Consider the following 16046-nt stretch of genomic DNA (forward strand, 5'->3'; position numbering starts at 1 on the left):
ATAGATACCATGGTCCACTTGTGACCTCTACCTGATTTTTCTGCTATTTCACCAATAAAATCAATGCCCCATTGAACAAAAGGGGCTTTAAGCATAATAGGGTTAAGTGGTAAAGCTCCTTCATACTTCAATTTAGAAGAAAATTTCTGGCAAGGATCACATTTCTGAACATATTTGTGGATATCCTTGAACAAAGTGGGCCAATAATATCCTACCCTGATTATCTTGCTAGTTGTTGTCTTAGCCTAATAGTGACCTTCACACACTCCATTATGCATATTTGTCAACATTATTTTGTTTGGGAATCATCTAAGCATATCAGTAATGCCCCATCTCTATTTCGCCAATATAAGTCCCCTTGAATAAGAACATATTTTTGGGACTTCAACTTTAGTGTCCTTTTCTTATTGTGAGTCATTCCTTCTAGACAAGTTGCATCTTTTAAAAAATCCACTATTTTTGAATACCATCACTATATTTCAATACTAGTGACCATGACCTTCTTAGTTTCAATAGTATTGATATCAACAGTGACAAGATTTGATTCAGTCATTAATTTAGCAAGGTCTAATCCTCTTACCTATTTTGTGATCTTAATCTCAAGGTCAAATTCTTGTATCCTATTTATCCACCTGCACCTTTTACCATTAACCTCTGACTGAGATAAAATATCCTTGACATTTGCATGTGCAACACAAGCAATTATTCTTACATTTACAAGATAAGGCCTAAATGCTTTAATAGCCTTGACTAAAGCATATGCCTTCTTTTCCATAATTTCATACTTTAATTTAGCAACCTGTAAGGATTTACTATAGAAAGCAATTGGATGTTCATACCCTTCATCATCCTTTTGAAACAAAATTGCTACTACTATATGGTAAGAAACAAAAGAAAATAATGAGAAGGGCTTACTATAATCAAAAGATTTCAACACTAGTGCTTCTTGAATAGCCTTCTTAATCTTGTCAAAAGCCTGTGCAAATTACTCATCCCAAGAAAACTTAGCATCCTTTTTAAGTATCTTGACGATAGGCTTAACAATCTCAGAGAAGTTAGCTATAAACCTCCTACCAAAATTCACCTTACCCAGAAAAGACTGAATTCCTTTGACATTCTTTGGTTGAGGCACATTATTAATAGCTTCAATTCTTTCGGGGTCTATTCTAACTCCTTCCTTGGAAAAAATATGCCCTAACAATTTTCCTCCAGTCACGGCAAAGTGGCATTTTTTTGGATTTAAAGATACACCAAACTCCAAGGCCTTACAAAATATTTTTTCCAAATGACCATAGTGGTCACCTGCCTTCTTTGACAAACATGTCAGATCATCCTAGTAAACAACCATTATGATGTTAATAGATTTTTTGAAGGCTACATCCATAGCCCTTTGAAGATTTGCCCCAACATTCTTCAGACCAAATGGAATTCTTACATAAACAAAAGTTCCCCAAGGGGTAGTAAAAGCAGTCTTAAACTGCTCAGACTCTTTTACTAAAACCTGATTGTAACCAAAGAATCCATCCATCATTGACAGTAAATCACAACCGGTTACCCTTTGTAACATAACTTCCATGTTTGGGGATGAGTAATTATCTTTAAGAGAGGCAACATTCAAGTTCCTGAAATCCACACAAAGTCTTATGTCCCCATTCTTCTTTCTGGTAGGGACTGAATTGGACACCCATGAAGAATGCCTTATAGGCTTTATAATCCCCCCTTCTCTCAACTTAGTCAATTCTTGCTGTATTTTGGTTTCTAAGAGGGGGTTAATAGGTCTTTTCTTTTGTCTAAAATGCTTAGCATCCAGATGCAAAGGTATTTCATGTTTAAATAAGTCTTGTCTATATGCCTTCAAGTCCTCATAGGACCAAGCAAAAACATGTTTATACTTTCTAAACAAATTAATGAGGTTAGTCTTGATATGGGGAGACAAGTTCTTCCTGATATACACCAACTTAGGGGATGACTCTATCCCTAAGTTTACCTCTTCCAATTCTTCCAATGCTTCCAATTTAGTGGATGACTTGTGGTGCAAATGACTATCACTATAATTGAATATACCCTCTAGTTCTACCAATCCTCTGGGTATCTCATTAGTTTCTAACTAAACCATGTCATTTCCAAAAACTATTTCTCTACTATCTACTACTTCTACCAATGCATTACAATCAATTTTATGTCCTTCATACTCATCAATGCATTATACAAACCTAAGTATACCATCATCAACCTCAAACACCTACTAATTATACACATTATCTGGGATAGTAGGTCTAGCTTTAACCTCAACTATTGACACACCGGTCAGTGTTACATCATCATTTTTTAGTGCAACATTATCTAGGAAATCTGCCATAATGTTTTTTGATCTCTCAATCCAATCAATTGAAAAATGCATTACAGTGTTCAATCACATCCCAAAAATCATGCTTATACCTTTTTAACCAGATGTTCTTGGATGCATATCTTGATCTTATTTGATATACTACTAGTTTTGAATCTCCAAAAACTTTCAATAATTGAATTTCATTCTTTTTAGCGATTTCTAACCCCAATAATGAGGCCTCATATTCAGTTGTATTATTTGTACACTGAAAAGCCAATAGAAAAGAGTATTTGAAAGTAATACCTGATGGGGAAACAAAAAGTACCCTTGCTCCAGATCCTTCTATGGAACAAGCTCCATCAAATTACATATGCCACAAGCCTTCTTGTTGAGATTCCAATTCATTAACATTGCCATTTTTGTTCTTTAACTGAGGTTGAATTGGTTCCACTCTAAAATTATCAAAGTCCACATCAATCATGCAATTAAGCATGTTAGGATCTACTTTCTCAATGACCCTTGGGGCACGTGGTTCTTTATATAACTTAACCTAATTCCCATTCGCCGAGATAGTTACATATGAAAGGTCTAATCAAACATTTCCCCCAACTGTTGCAGCCCATTGTCTAGACAGAAGCATTCCATAATGAGGTTTGGTATTAGTTACTATAACATCCATCTTGTAGGTGGCTTCAGGGAATGCTGCTATTTTTACTTCTACATCTTTCATTGTTCCCACAACATGTACTTCTCTGTTGTCCATAGCATAGCATTTCCCATACAAAGCATTCATTGATAGTCCCAATTTGCTCATGGCCCCATATGGCATCACATTTGCAGCAGCTCCAGAATCTATCATACAATTTTTTATTAGCCTATTATTGACTAATAAGGTTACATAGAAAGGATCAACTTGGGAAGGTTCTTGAGTAATTTTAGTTCCCACATAAATTTTTGGAATTTGTTGCCCTTGATCCTTTTATCCTTCTCAATACTTTTAGGTAAGGATGCATCGTTGTCTGATATAATAGAAAGTAAAGAAAAAATAGCTTCTCTATTCTCTTTCATTTTTAACAATTTCATCAGTGGTACTATAACTTTTATTTGAGTTAAAGCTTGATTCATATCAAATGTATAACAAACACTTGACTCAGTATGGGCTTTAACCTTTTCTATATTTTGTTGACTTGTCATTTTATTAGCAGCAATCCCAAGTGAATTATCAGTCATACTATTTTCTTCATTTTTCCCCAAAGCTTTGGATTGATCCCCTTTTACACGACCATTTTGAGTAGGACTATTAGTGCTAGCCATCTTCTTCTGAGACACTTCTTTCATAAACATAGAACCAAGCTCACCCTGATCTTCATCCTTCTTATTACTTCTTCTGAGACACTTCTTTCATAAATTACGTTTGGCCTTAGCTATTGCAACTTTGGTGAGGTTCTTGACTTCTTCCTCACTAGGCCTTTTGAGATGAACTTCTTCATCCTTAATTGTTACCACATTCAAGGTGGGATGCCAATCAATTGTTAACTACCCATGATGATTTTCACTGTTGCTCAGTGCATCATACCCACTTGCTTCATCTTGTGAAGATTCATCATTGTATGTGGGAAAAGTGGGTCGATAGAACTCAATATGTGAAAAATGGAGCTCTATGGAGCCTTGCTCACACACACAAAGGACTTCTTGGTGCAAGGTATGGAGTAATGAAGTATCACTCAGCTTCCCAAGGTGGGTCCCATGGTTCTCTATCTTGCACGGTCCCTCAAACCAATGTTTTTGCTCTCAGATCATCGAGCAAAATGGTTTAGGGATGGCAAATGCAAGAACAAGGGATGCTTTTTGTTGGTTTTAATATGAGATGCATCCTAAGCTATGCATGATTCTAGAAATGCAATAAACTAATTATAAGATGACAAGATTAGTAAAGAAACTATCCTAGCATACTATATCAGTTAATGATTTAAGCTAATGATAAAGAAAGTACTCTAAACATGCATATTTAGACTAATTTCTAATTAAAAGAGAGGCTAAATGATGAGCATAAAAATGATATATGAAATCTTGAATGTATTTGAGCATAAGTATGATACTACAAACTTGGATTGATCTCTTTTCTGAATGGAGGAATGAGAGCTCTATTTATAGCAAAAACAGGGCAAAGGATGGTCAGGATTGAAAGAGTTGATCAAGGGTTGAGTTTGAAAGTTGGGGATCCATGTTTGGAATTTGCACCAATGAAATGGTGACAAGTGTCAACATAAGACTGGTTGAGAAAAGGGGTTGGAGACATTAAATGCCTGAGAAGACCTCATGGTTATCTAGAGATAAGGGTTAAGCTTAAGTTAGGCTTACCCATTGGATTAAGAGTTAATCCAAGGATAAACTCTTGTGTAAATGATTAAGAGATAATCATGGTCAAAGCATTAAAGGCTTGATGAGACCCTTGGGTTAGATGAAGGTTAAGTTAGGCAAAAAGTCTCTAACCATGTAAGAGGGTTGAATTAACCAGTAATGGTTTGGGAGACTTTGGGGATATTAAGTGGTTGAAGATTTGAAGCCTTTAATGGTTATCAAAGACTTTAAGGTTTTGAGAAGTGACCTCCCCTTGCTTAGGGATGTGACAAATTTTAGAAGATGGGTTAGGCTAATTAGAAACGATTAGAAGAGTCTAGAAGAAATTAGGAAGGGGTTTAGGAAGCAAGTGGGAAATGTAGGAGAATGCAAGTGGATGGAAGGATAATAGGATTTAATTGAATTTAATGAATTTCATTCAATTTGGTTGTAATTAAATAAATTAGATTTATTTAATTTAGGATAACTATTTAATTAAATTTGAATTTAATTAAAAGTGGATAGGGGGGATTTAATTGAATAAAATGATTTATTCATTAAATGGGTATAGTGAATTTAATTGAGTAATTTTCTTAATTAAATAGAGGAATGTGGATAATTTAATTAAATTAGATTTAATTAAATAGAGAAATGAACATAAAATATTCATTTAGGAATATGGTCATTTTTATACGTCTACATTTTGCCCCTCTTTGAAGTGACGTGTGTGCACATGTTGATTCAAAGAAAATTTGTCGGATATGCTGTCAAAATTTGATCGATATGATGTTGTGGATATGAAAAATTGATTTGATATGAAAAATTGATATGAAGCTGTGGATATGAAAAATTGATTTGATATGAAAAGTCGATATGATGCCCCAGATTTGATGAACAATATTGATGATGCCCCAGATATAAAGAATTGTTTTGATATGAAAAGTTGATATGAGACTGATGTTGATATGAAATTGATATGAAATTGATGTCTATATTTGATATGATAATGCCCCCTTGGGAGATCGTTCATGCACACAAGGCATGAATGATCTCTTGAAAGAAGAAGAATGTTGTTTGAAAGATAGAAGAGTAGATAGTGATGGCATGCATGGGTTTGATAAGATTGATTAGATTGATTGGAATGAGAGCAAGTCTGGTTTCAGGTATGACACCTCCTGTATAAGACATGGATGATCGAGTGTCTGGTTTCAGGAATGATATCGCCTGTATAAGACATGTATGATCAAGCATCTGGTTTCAAGAATGATACTGCCTGTATAAGACATGGATGATCAACCATCTGATTTTAGGAATGATATCACCTGTATAAGACATGGATGATCAAGCATCTGGTTTCCAGAATGATACTGCCTGTATAAGACATGGATGATCGAGTGTCTGGTTTTAGGAATGATATCGCCTGTATAAGACATGGATGATCAAGCATCTAGTTTCAAGAATGATACTGCCTGTATAAGACATGGATGATCGAGTGTCTAGTTTCAAGAATGATATATCCTATATAAGACCAATCAAAACACTTGGTTTCAGGAACAATATATCTTGTATAAGAGCTGATCAAAACATCTAGTTTCAAGAATGATATATCTTGTATAAGAGCTGATCAAAACATCTGGTTTTAGGAATGATATATCCTATATAAGAGCTGATCAAACCATCTGGTTTCAAGAACGATATATCTTGTATAAGAGCTGATCAAAACATCTAGTTTCGGGAACGATATATCTTGTATAAGAGCTAAACAAAACATCTGGTTTTAGGAAAGATACATCCTGTATAAGACATGATAGAAGATAGTTTGGAAGAATGATAGAAGATAGTTTGGAAGAATGATGAAGATAGTTTAGAAGAATGATAGAAGATAGTTTGGAAGAATGATAGAAGATAGTTTAGAAGAATGATAGAGATATGAAAGTGAAGAAAGATTCCATGATGATGTGATAGATATGCATGCGAGGGATGCAATGATGAATGATGAATGATATTTTGAAAATGAGATGTATGATATGATATGCAACTAATTGTAAAATGATATGCAACTAATTGTAAAATTATATGTAACTATTTGTTTTTGAGCATCCTCATTTTGCATTTGCCATCCGATATAGCCATATGTTGTTTATTTTCTTTGTAGGTATCATCATTGAGCATTGATTTGTTTAGGATATGTTGAAACTTTATACAAGCACAATGGTATAATTGAACCATAATGACCTGAGAAAAATTTACATGATATTTGATTTTGCCAGATAGCATAAGCATCAAGGTATAATTGAACCAGGATGACCTGAGTGCGTATTGCATAAACATACAAGAGTTAACCTTTGTCCCATACAAATTTGAAATGTCCTCAGTGATATGCCACCTAATTTCTTCATAGGACAAATTTGCATGGTAAAAGACTTCACTCATAGATAGAAGACAAATAAAACATCACATTCCTTCCTTGCTTCTCTAGTCGTAAGACATCCTTGAGTCACTTAGGAGATATGATAAGCAAAAATTAACAACCATAAGTAAGCATGCATGCTATTTGAAATGTATTCTTGTCAAATAAAACATCTTGCAAATAGATCTTTATTTAGTTGAAATCAGTTCAAGTCTGTGATGTTTAGCCTTCTCACATTGTCGTTTGGCATTTGTTAGTTGTTTTGATCCTTGTTGTCTTGCTACGTTTTTGGTCTGATGTTGAAAATCTTGAAGGCGAAAGGCCCCCAGCGAGGTCAGGATTTTTCCCCTTGTTGTTGATACTAATTTGATATGGATATGTACACTGATCACCAAGCCATGGTGGGATATTATTTGGATAATTGTTTCAGATAAACCAAGGATAGTGACTACACTAAGTATGTCCAAGATTGATAAGCATTTGTGAATTTTTGGTGATGCCTCAGATGGGTGGATATGATAAGTACAATATGATTTGTGAAACATGTATTTCCATCAATTGATAAAGATAAAGCTAACTAGAACAAAATCCAGCAGTCATACTGATTGATGTCATTGTTATGATTTGGTTGATGATTGATAAGAATGTCTGGTTTCAAAGAGCGAGTACCTCATATAAGACTGATCTATCTAGTTTTGAGTGTACCTATCCTTGTATAAGACATGTTGATGTTGATGTTGATAGATGGATTGATTATCAAGACCTGATGATTGATAGAAATGTCTAGTTTCAAAGAGTGAGTACCCCGTATAAGACCGATCTGTTTGGTTTCGAGTGTACCTATCCCTGTATAAGACATGTTTGATGTTGATGTTGATTTCAAGTAATGAATTGATTGATAGGACATGTGATAAGTTTGATTGCAGACTTTGAGAGTTTTCTTGTTGTTGATCTGATTTGATGGATGGTCCATGTGTTCATGCTTTGATTTTTTTTATTTTTTTTATTTTGTCGATTTTTAGTTTTTGGATTTTTTTTTTTTTGAGTTTTTGGATATTTTTTTTTTTTTTGAGTTTTTGGATATTTTGATTTTTTTGAGTTTTTGGATATTTTGATTTTTTTGAGTTTTTGGATTAGAAGAAAGATGTATTTGGTTGCCCCAATGTATATCAAGACAAGGAATGGATGAATGGATGACTAAACCATTGAGGTGGAAATAGATTTGTTGTCCATAGTTTTGATCAAGATCAAGGATGAAAAAGGGGATATGGATAGAGATAGGATATAGATAGCACTGGATGATGGAAGCAATGAATAGATAGGATAGATAGATATGAATTAGAGTGAAGCAAGATTGTAGAAAGAATTGGATGATAGAAGAAATGAATAGATAGGATAAGGGATATGGATTAGAGTGAAGCAAGATTGTAGAAAGAACTGGATGATAGAAGAAATGAATAGATAGGATAAGGGATATGGATTAGAGGATATGGATGAGGTGAAGCAAGATTATAGATAATGATGAAGTTAGATAGGGTAATGGATATTGGAGGAAGGACAATGGGAGATATGGTAAGAAGAATAGAGTGGATAAAATTTACCCCCAAGCATAGAGGTTTTCATTTGCAAAGAGGTGATATGTAAGATTGTCACAACATTTAGCATCATCTAAATAAGTGTTCTCGAACTTTTCAAAGATAGAGACCCAACCCACACTTAGAACCTCTGGAAATTTCAACTAAACATTTCTAGCAACTAGGAAGTAGACTCAAAAGGGAATAAGAATCCCAAACTGGATCAAGGTACATAGTCTTTGATTACCCATGTGTGTGCAAGTGGGTTCATTCTGGCTCATATGATCATTGTAATCTTTAGAATCCAGCATGGCTAGCTACATGAGTTACCTTGACTTCAAAAGCATCCTGGATAGAGCCTCGTTGCCAGTGAGCATCCATAGCCCTAACGAGGTTATCGCTGTAATCTCACAAATATTGCTCCATTGCCAGCTAGATGTCCATAGCCCCGATGGAGTTACTTGCATGTTCCCATAGCCAATCATTTTGATATTGCATTTCATTGCATTTTGCTTTTCTTGATATTCATTTTCTTGCTCATGCTTTTGATATTTCTTTTTTTCTCTTTATTTTTCTTGCATTGGCTTGTAAGTGATGAAACTTACATGGGTCTGATAATTACAGTGGCACTGAAGCAAGATTTTAGATTTTTCACTAGCCATGTCTTCAATTTAAGAGATCACAATGATTTAGAGCAATTGATTAAGTGTATGAGATATAGTAATCAAAATATGTTAGTACCAAGATATGATAAGTGGTTCTTTTCTGGATTGAGTGTGTATCCCAACCAAAAGAAAACGTTAAAGAGGAACAACCTCGGATTTTGAAGCGTTTCATGAATAGATATCTAGGAAAAGGACTAAACATGAGATTCAAGAATGGGCAGGTATGTGACAAAATGACACAAATGCCTATTTCATAGATGAAAGATTTATGCAAAGGATCGAATGATAGGGATTGAAGAATAGAAAAGAGGTGTTGGATAATAGATAGAATGTTTGAAGATTTGTGCAAGGATAGATAAGAATGTTTTCAGGATGAGTGTTGGTACTTGAGAAGTGATGAAGAGATGGAGGAAAATTGAATTTTGGGATAGAAGGACCCAAAATAGATAGAGGAAATGATAGAAGAATAGTTTTGGAAAGATGTTTAGATATAGGGTTGAAATAAGTTCAAAGATGTGTTCCTTTGTTGATCTTGCTTATGGATCATTTGAGGTGATGGATTAGTGATGAAGGGAGGTAAGGACCCAAGATGGATGGAAGTGATGAAGAGTTTGATTGTGGAATGAAAGGACCTAAGATAGATTTAGAAGAAGAAGAGTTTGAATTTGGAATGAAAGGACCTAAGATAGATTTGGAGGATGAAGAGATTGACTTTGGAATGAAAGGACCTAAGATAGATTTGGAGGATGAATAGCTTCCTTGATCTTGATCTTGACTTGGAGTAGGATCATTTGAGTTTGTGCTTTTCTCTTGATTTTGAATTAGAATAGTGGAGGATATGGAAGGAATATCATGATTTTGATTAAGAGATGGATGTTGAATGGGACTCAGCTCTTGAGATGAAAGGGGGTCATCGTGGATGGAATACCAAAAGATTAGGGGATCATCATAAGATTCTTGATAGGTGGGATCTTGATCAAAGATGGGATCAGATTGGGAAGTCATGATATTGTGATCTTGATTTATGTTAGGACTCATTTCCTTTGATTGAGTTTCCTTTTTTGTTTGGTTTGATAATGAATGGTCATATGAATGATCAAAGATGATGTTGTTGATAGGTTGATTTAGAGAAATTTACTACTGTTGATAAGGGTCTTAGGACTAGGTTGTCTCTTCTTTAACATAGTTTTGTGATGAAGACTTGTTCGTCTCAAAATATGAGGAGTGGTCATACACGAATGATCAATGGTTTCCTTCGATGTTTGGATTGAGATACTTCATTTGGAAACTTAAGTCTACTTTTATCAAATGAAGGTTTAGATGCCCCCTCACGACAAAGTGTGTCCAATGATATGGATAAAGTCTCCTGATATGGAAACTTGATTTGACAACTTAAGGTTTAAACTTGGTATGTTGTTTGATAGAATCCTTTAGATGATGGACCTTTTGATCAAGGTGATGATAATACCTAATTTTGATAGGATAAAGTCTTATCTTTAGCTAGTTTTGGATTTGAAAACTTTTGTTCTAAGACTGACTTGTTTCATTTGGAAATGATTTCTCTGGTGTTTTGATTTGATTTCTTGTGATCACGTTTGATATTGGACTTGAAAGGATACTCAAGAAGTTTGAAAACTTTTTCTAGAAAGGCTTGTTTTGCTCTCTGGTTTTCTAAGTTTTGACCATGCGCTAAGCCAGAGACTAAATGCGCTAAAAAAAATTCTCAACGCGCTCGAGAAAAGACTCCATGCACTACACTACCCCCTGATACACACTAACTGATTTATTTTTCTTTTGCCTTGGTTCAAAAAGATCATGCACCAATATGGGTCACCAATGCACTAACTGTTAAACCCTACACACTAAAGTTTGACTTCCACACACTAAGCTGATGCTTTAATGCACTAAACTGTTTTCAAGATGCGCTACTTGAAACTGCTAGAATTGGATCTCTATGAAGCACTAATGATAAGACTTAATGCACTAAGGTGAAGGTCTAATGCGCTAAAAGATGGTCCTCACGCGCTAAGAAGTTGCTCTCACGTGCTAAACTACCTTGATATATTTTGACTTGGTTGTTTTTCTGTGATTTTTGGAATTTTTAACACTTGTGATTTTGATGGATGATTTCTTTTTGGATACTCAAGCTTACTATGTCAAATAGATAAATTCTTGATCACTTGGTTTGATATTCCCCTAATCTTGTTGGATGAAAGTTTTTCCTAAAGATAATTGAAATGTTGATAACCATCTCAAAAGATGCTTTGTTGGATTTGGAAATCTTCTCCACTTTATGATTCTTCCTTGTTTGAACTAACTTTTGAGTTTGATTGTTGGATACTTTGTAAGATATTTTAACATTTGTGACAAGAATACATAGCACACATGAAGACAATGATCATCCTAATGCTAGACATTGAGTGTATATTCTTTTGAGGATGTGTTCAAATCCTCGATGTTATCACTGGTTTGATTTACAACAAAAGACACATCCAATAGACTTTTTATTCAAAGGTCATTGACAATATCATAGCCCACTAGTCTCGATACTCCATCAGCTCAAACAGCTTTGTCACCCCCTAGAGGGCGCCCATTTTTTTGCCTTTTTCTAGAAATTAACTCAGAGTGAATTGATTCACAATTGAGTAGTTATCTTGGGAGATATATGGTGAGTAATCTTGGGGGCGGATTCTTCCCCACCCTTGCACTATGATATTGTCAATGTTTGGTGACTGACTCAGCTCAAATTTTCTAATGCTAAGGTTCGTAATTAGGCTTCCTATTCAGCCGTCAGTGATAAAATCCTTCAGGAGGCTTCCCAACCTTTAGAACAAAGGCTTTACATATCATAAAGATACTAGGGGAAGGCTAATCACTGCGCGTAACCGTTGAAAGGGACTTTCGTCACCCTCCACTTTTGATTATAGTGGGTTGGAACACTTGGCATCAAAGCTGTTTCCCACTTAGGTCATTCCCTTCACACCAGCCAAAGAATGGCTTTAAGAGTTTTTCAACCCCTCAGGAAGGTAGGTCTGCTAAAGGATGTAAATGCTTGAAGTACAGAAAGCTTAAGAGTGGTTTGGCTTTTTGGTCACCTAGTTATGGGGAGAGCATATACCTTCCACTTTCGAGACAAGGCAAACAAGGTTCTTTTTAGCCTTCAAGACAATGATTTGCTAACTTCTATTTGGAGATGTTGCTCCAACAAGCATGATGTTCTTTTTAACCCTTCATAGCAAAGTGTGTATTTCCAAAAACCTTTGAAAAATAAGCTTGGTCAACAAAGTAAATCGTGATGTTTGGTCAACAAAATTAATGTCGATAAGGGAAAACTTTCCCTCTTTGCCTTGCACAAAATGAAGATGAGGTTCTTTTACTTTGTAAAATGAAGTGAATCCTTTTAAACACAAAAGGATGGTGAGGTTCTTTTTAAAACTTTTGTCAAAGTAAAGATTGTTGGTTCTTTTTATAGCTTCCAAAATGAAGTGTTTTTCCTCTAATCTTGCAAGAAAGCAAATATGAAGTTTGTTGTTCTTTTTGCCTTCCAATAAAGAAAAGATGAAGTTATATTTTAAAACACCAAAAAGGAAGGCATGAAGTTCATTTTATGCATCTAAATGAAATGATGAGGTTTATTTTAACTTTTGCAAAAAGGAGAGTGAGTTCTTTTTAACCAACTTTTGTTGAAAGAAAGTAAAAAAAGAAACTTAAAGCCTCTAAACTTGCTCCTTCCCCTACACAAAAAATATTAGAACCTGCACACAATCAGTGATCAAATGTTAGTGTGGGCTTACACAAGCCTAAATTATGATCTTGGTTACAAATTTTACAATCCTGATCCTAAAATACCCTAAATTTGACTAAGTCTGAAATTTGGAAGATCTTCCAAAAACTAGATTTTGCATTATAACTCCTAGAGGTCCGAAACCCCTCTCAAACATCCTGACAATATATATGGAATATAACTTAAAGTATAAGAAAGAGAAAAGAGAAGAGGAAATGTCACTTATACTTAAATTTTATATTCCATATATATTATGCCTCCCACAAACCTAATTTTTGACTCTGTCATAAATTTTTGGCTTTGCCAACTCTATGTGCTAAGAAAAAGCACCTACGCGCTATTATGTGCCCACAATGCGCTAAGCTATTTTCTTGATGTGCTATTCTATTTTTCTCTCACGTTGATACCTACAGAAAACTATTAGAAATATGATGTGCTAAGGAAAAGACTTTACATGCCATAGAATAGAGTGCACGTGCTAAACAGTGAGCCGGATGCGCTATCTGACAGACCTGATGCGCCAAACTATTTTTCAGATGTGCTACTCTATTTTTCTCCCATGTTGATACCTATAGGAAAAGATTAGTGGAAGTCATGCGCTAAAGAAAGGACTTCACGCGCTAGAGTATAGACCCCACACACTAAACAGTAAGCAGGATGTGCTAGACTATTAACCGGATGTGCCAGGGAATGTTTCCCACGTGCTGATTTTCATTTTTCACGGACCTGCAAAAGTGGATATATTTCAAAACCGATTAGATATATGGGGTAATGCCCCACAGTGGGCGCCAGAAATGTATGCGGAAAAAGTGGGTTGATAGAACTCAATATGTGAAAAATGGAGCTCTATGGAGCCTTGCTCACACACACAGAGGACTTCTTGGTGCAAGCTATAGAGTAATGAAGTATCACTCAGCTTCCCAAGGTGGGTCCCATGGTTCTCTATCTTGCACAATCCCTCAAACCAATGTTTTTGCTCTCAGATCACTGAGCAAAATGGTTTAGGGATGGCAAATGCAAGAACGAGGGATGTTTTTTGTTGGTTTTAATATGAGATGCATCCTAAGCTATGCATGATTCTAGAAATGCAATAAACTAATTATAAGATGACAAGATTAGTAAAGAAACTATCCTAGCATACTATATCAGTTAATGATTTAAGCTAATGATAAAGAAAGTACTCTAAACATGCATATTTAGACTAATTTCTAATTAAAAGAGAGGCTAAATGATGAGCATAAAAATGATATATGAAAGCTTGAATGTATTTGAGCATAAGTATGATACTACAAACTTGGATTGATCTCTTTTCTGAATGGAGGAATGAGAGCTCTATTTATAGCAAAAACAGGGCAATGGATGGTCAGGATTGAAAGAGTTGATCAAGGGTTGAGTTTGAAAGTTGGGGATCCATGTTTGGAATTTGCACCAATGAATGGGTGACAAGTGTCAACATAAGACTGGTTGAGAAAAGGGGTTGGAGACATTAAATCCCTGAGAAGACCTCATGGTTATCTAGAGATAAGGGTTAAGCTTAAGTTAGGCTTACCCATTGGATTAAGAGTTAATCCAAGGATAAACTCTTGTGCAAATGATTAAGAGATAATCATGGTCAAAGCATTAAAGGCTTGATGAGACCCTTGGGTTAGATGAAGGTTAAGTTAGGCAAAAAGTCTCTAACCATGTAAGAGGGTTGAATTAACCATTAATGGTTTGGGAGACTTTGGGGATATTAAGTGGTTGAAGATTTGAAGCCTTTAATGGTTATCAAAGACTTTAAGGTTTTGAGAAGTGACCTCCCCTTGCTTAGGGATTTGACAAAGTTTAGAAGATGGGTTAGGCTAATTAGAAATGATTAGAAGGGTCTAGAAGAAATTAGGAAGGGGTTTAGGAAGCAAGTGGGAAATGTAGGAGAATGCAAGTGGATGGAGGGATAATAGGATTTAATTGAATTTAATGAATTTCATTCAATTTGGTTGTAATTAAATAAATTAGATTTATTTAATTTAGGATAACTATTTAATTAAATTTGAATTTAATTAAAAGTGGATAGGGGGATTTAATTGAATAAAATGATTTATTCATTAAATGGGTATAGTGAATTTAATTGAGTAATTTTCTTAATTAAATAGAGGAATGTGGATAATTTAATTAAATTGGATTTAATTAAATAGAGAAATGAACATAAAATATTCATTTAGGAATATGGTCATTTTTATACGTCTACATTCATCACTTTTAATAATGGTTTCAAACATATTAACTGCAAGTTTATCCTCGCCTTGATATATCAGTTCACCTTCACTCCTCATAGATTTATTTAAAGCTTGGGCCACAACACATTGGTAAGGGGAATGTGGTCCATCACATGTCATACACCAAGGAGTGTTCTCTATATTATGCACATTTCCACCCTCTAAAGGATCAGGAGTGTCATGATTTTGTGTGTTTCTTGGCTTATCTTGCAAGGGTTTTCCATCCTTCCAAGTGGTATTATACGACATGCCATGTAATCTAGTAGGCCTATCTTTCCAATTGTAATGAGGTTTATGATAACTCAATGATGAACGAATAGTACCAAACAGGTACTAAGAGGGGGAGGTGAATCAGTACAGACAAACACACAATCCTAAATCAGTTTGTCAGTAGACACTGTGCTTTGACAGACAAACAGTAACACCGGTCTTAAACAGTACAATTAACAGAACCCAGAATAATTGAGACAAGCATAAACTGGTTGACACTCATCTTTTCATACATTCTAATACTTCATTTCCATATCACCCTAGTGCATGAATAGGTAATCTATCATCAAAAGATATATAAGCAGCTAGATCAACATGATTTACCTTAAGACACAAATCACTCAAACCATCACAAGAATATCACCACACATGACACACATATTTTTCACGTGGAAACCCAACTGGGAAAAACCACGGTG

This window comes from Cryptomeria japonica, chromosome 2, assembly GCF_030272615.1.
Source record: "Cryptomeria japonica chromosome 2, Sugi_1.0, whole genome shotgun sequence".
Classification (NCBI taxonomy): domain Eukaryota; kingdom Viridiplantae; phylum Streptophyta; class Pinopsida; order Cupressales; family Cupressaceae; genus Cryptomeria; species Cryptomeria japonica.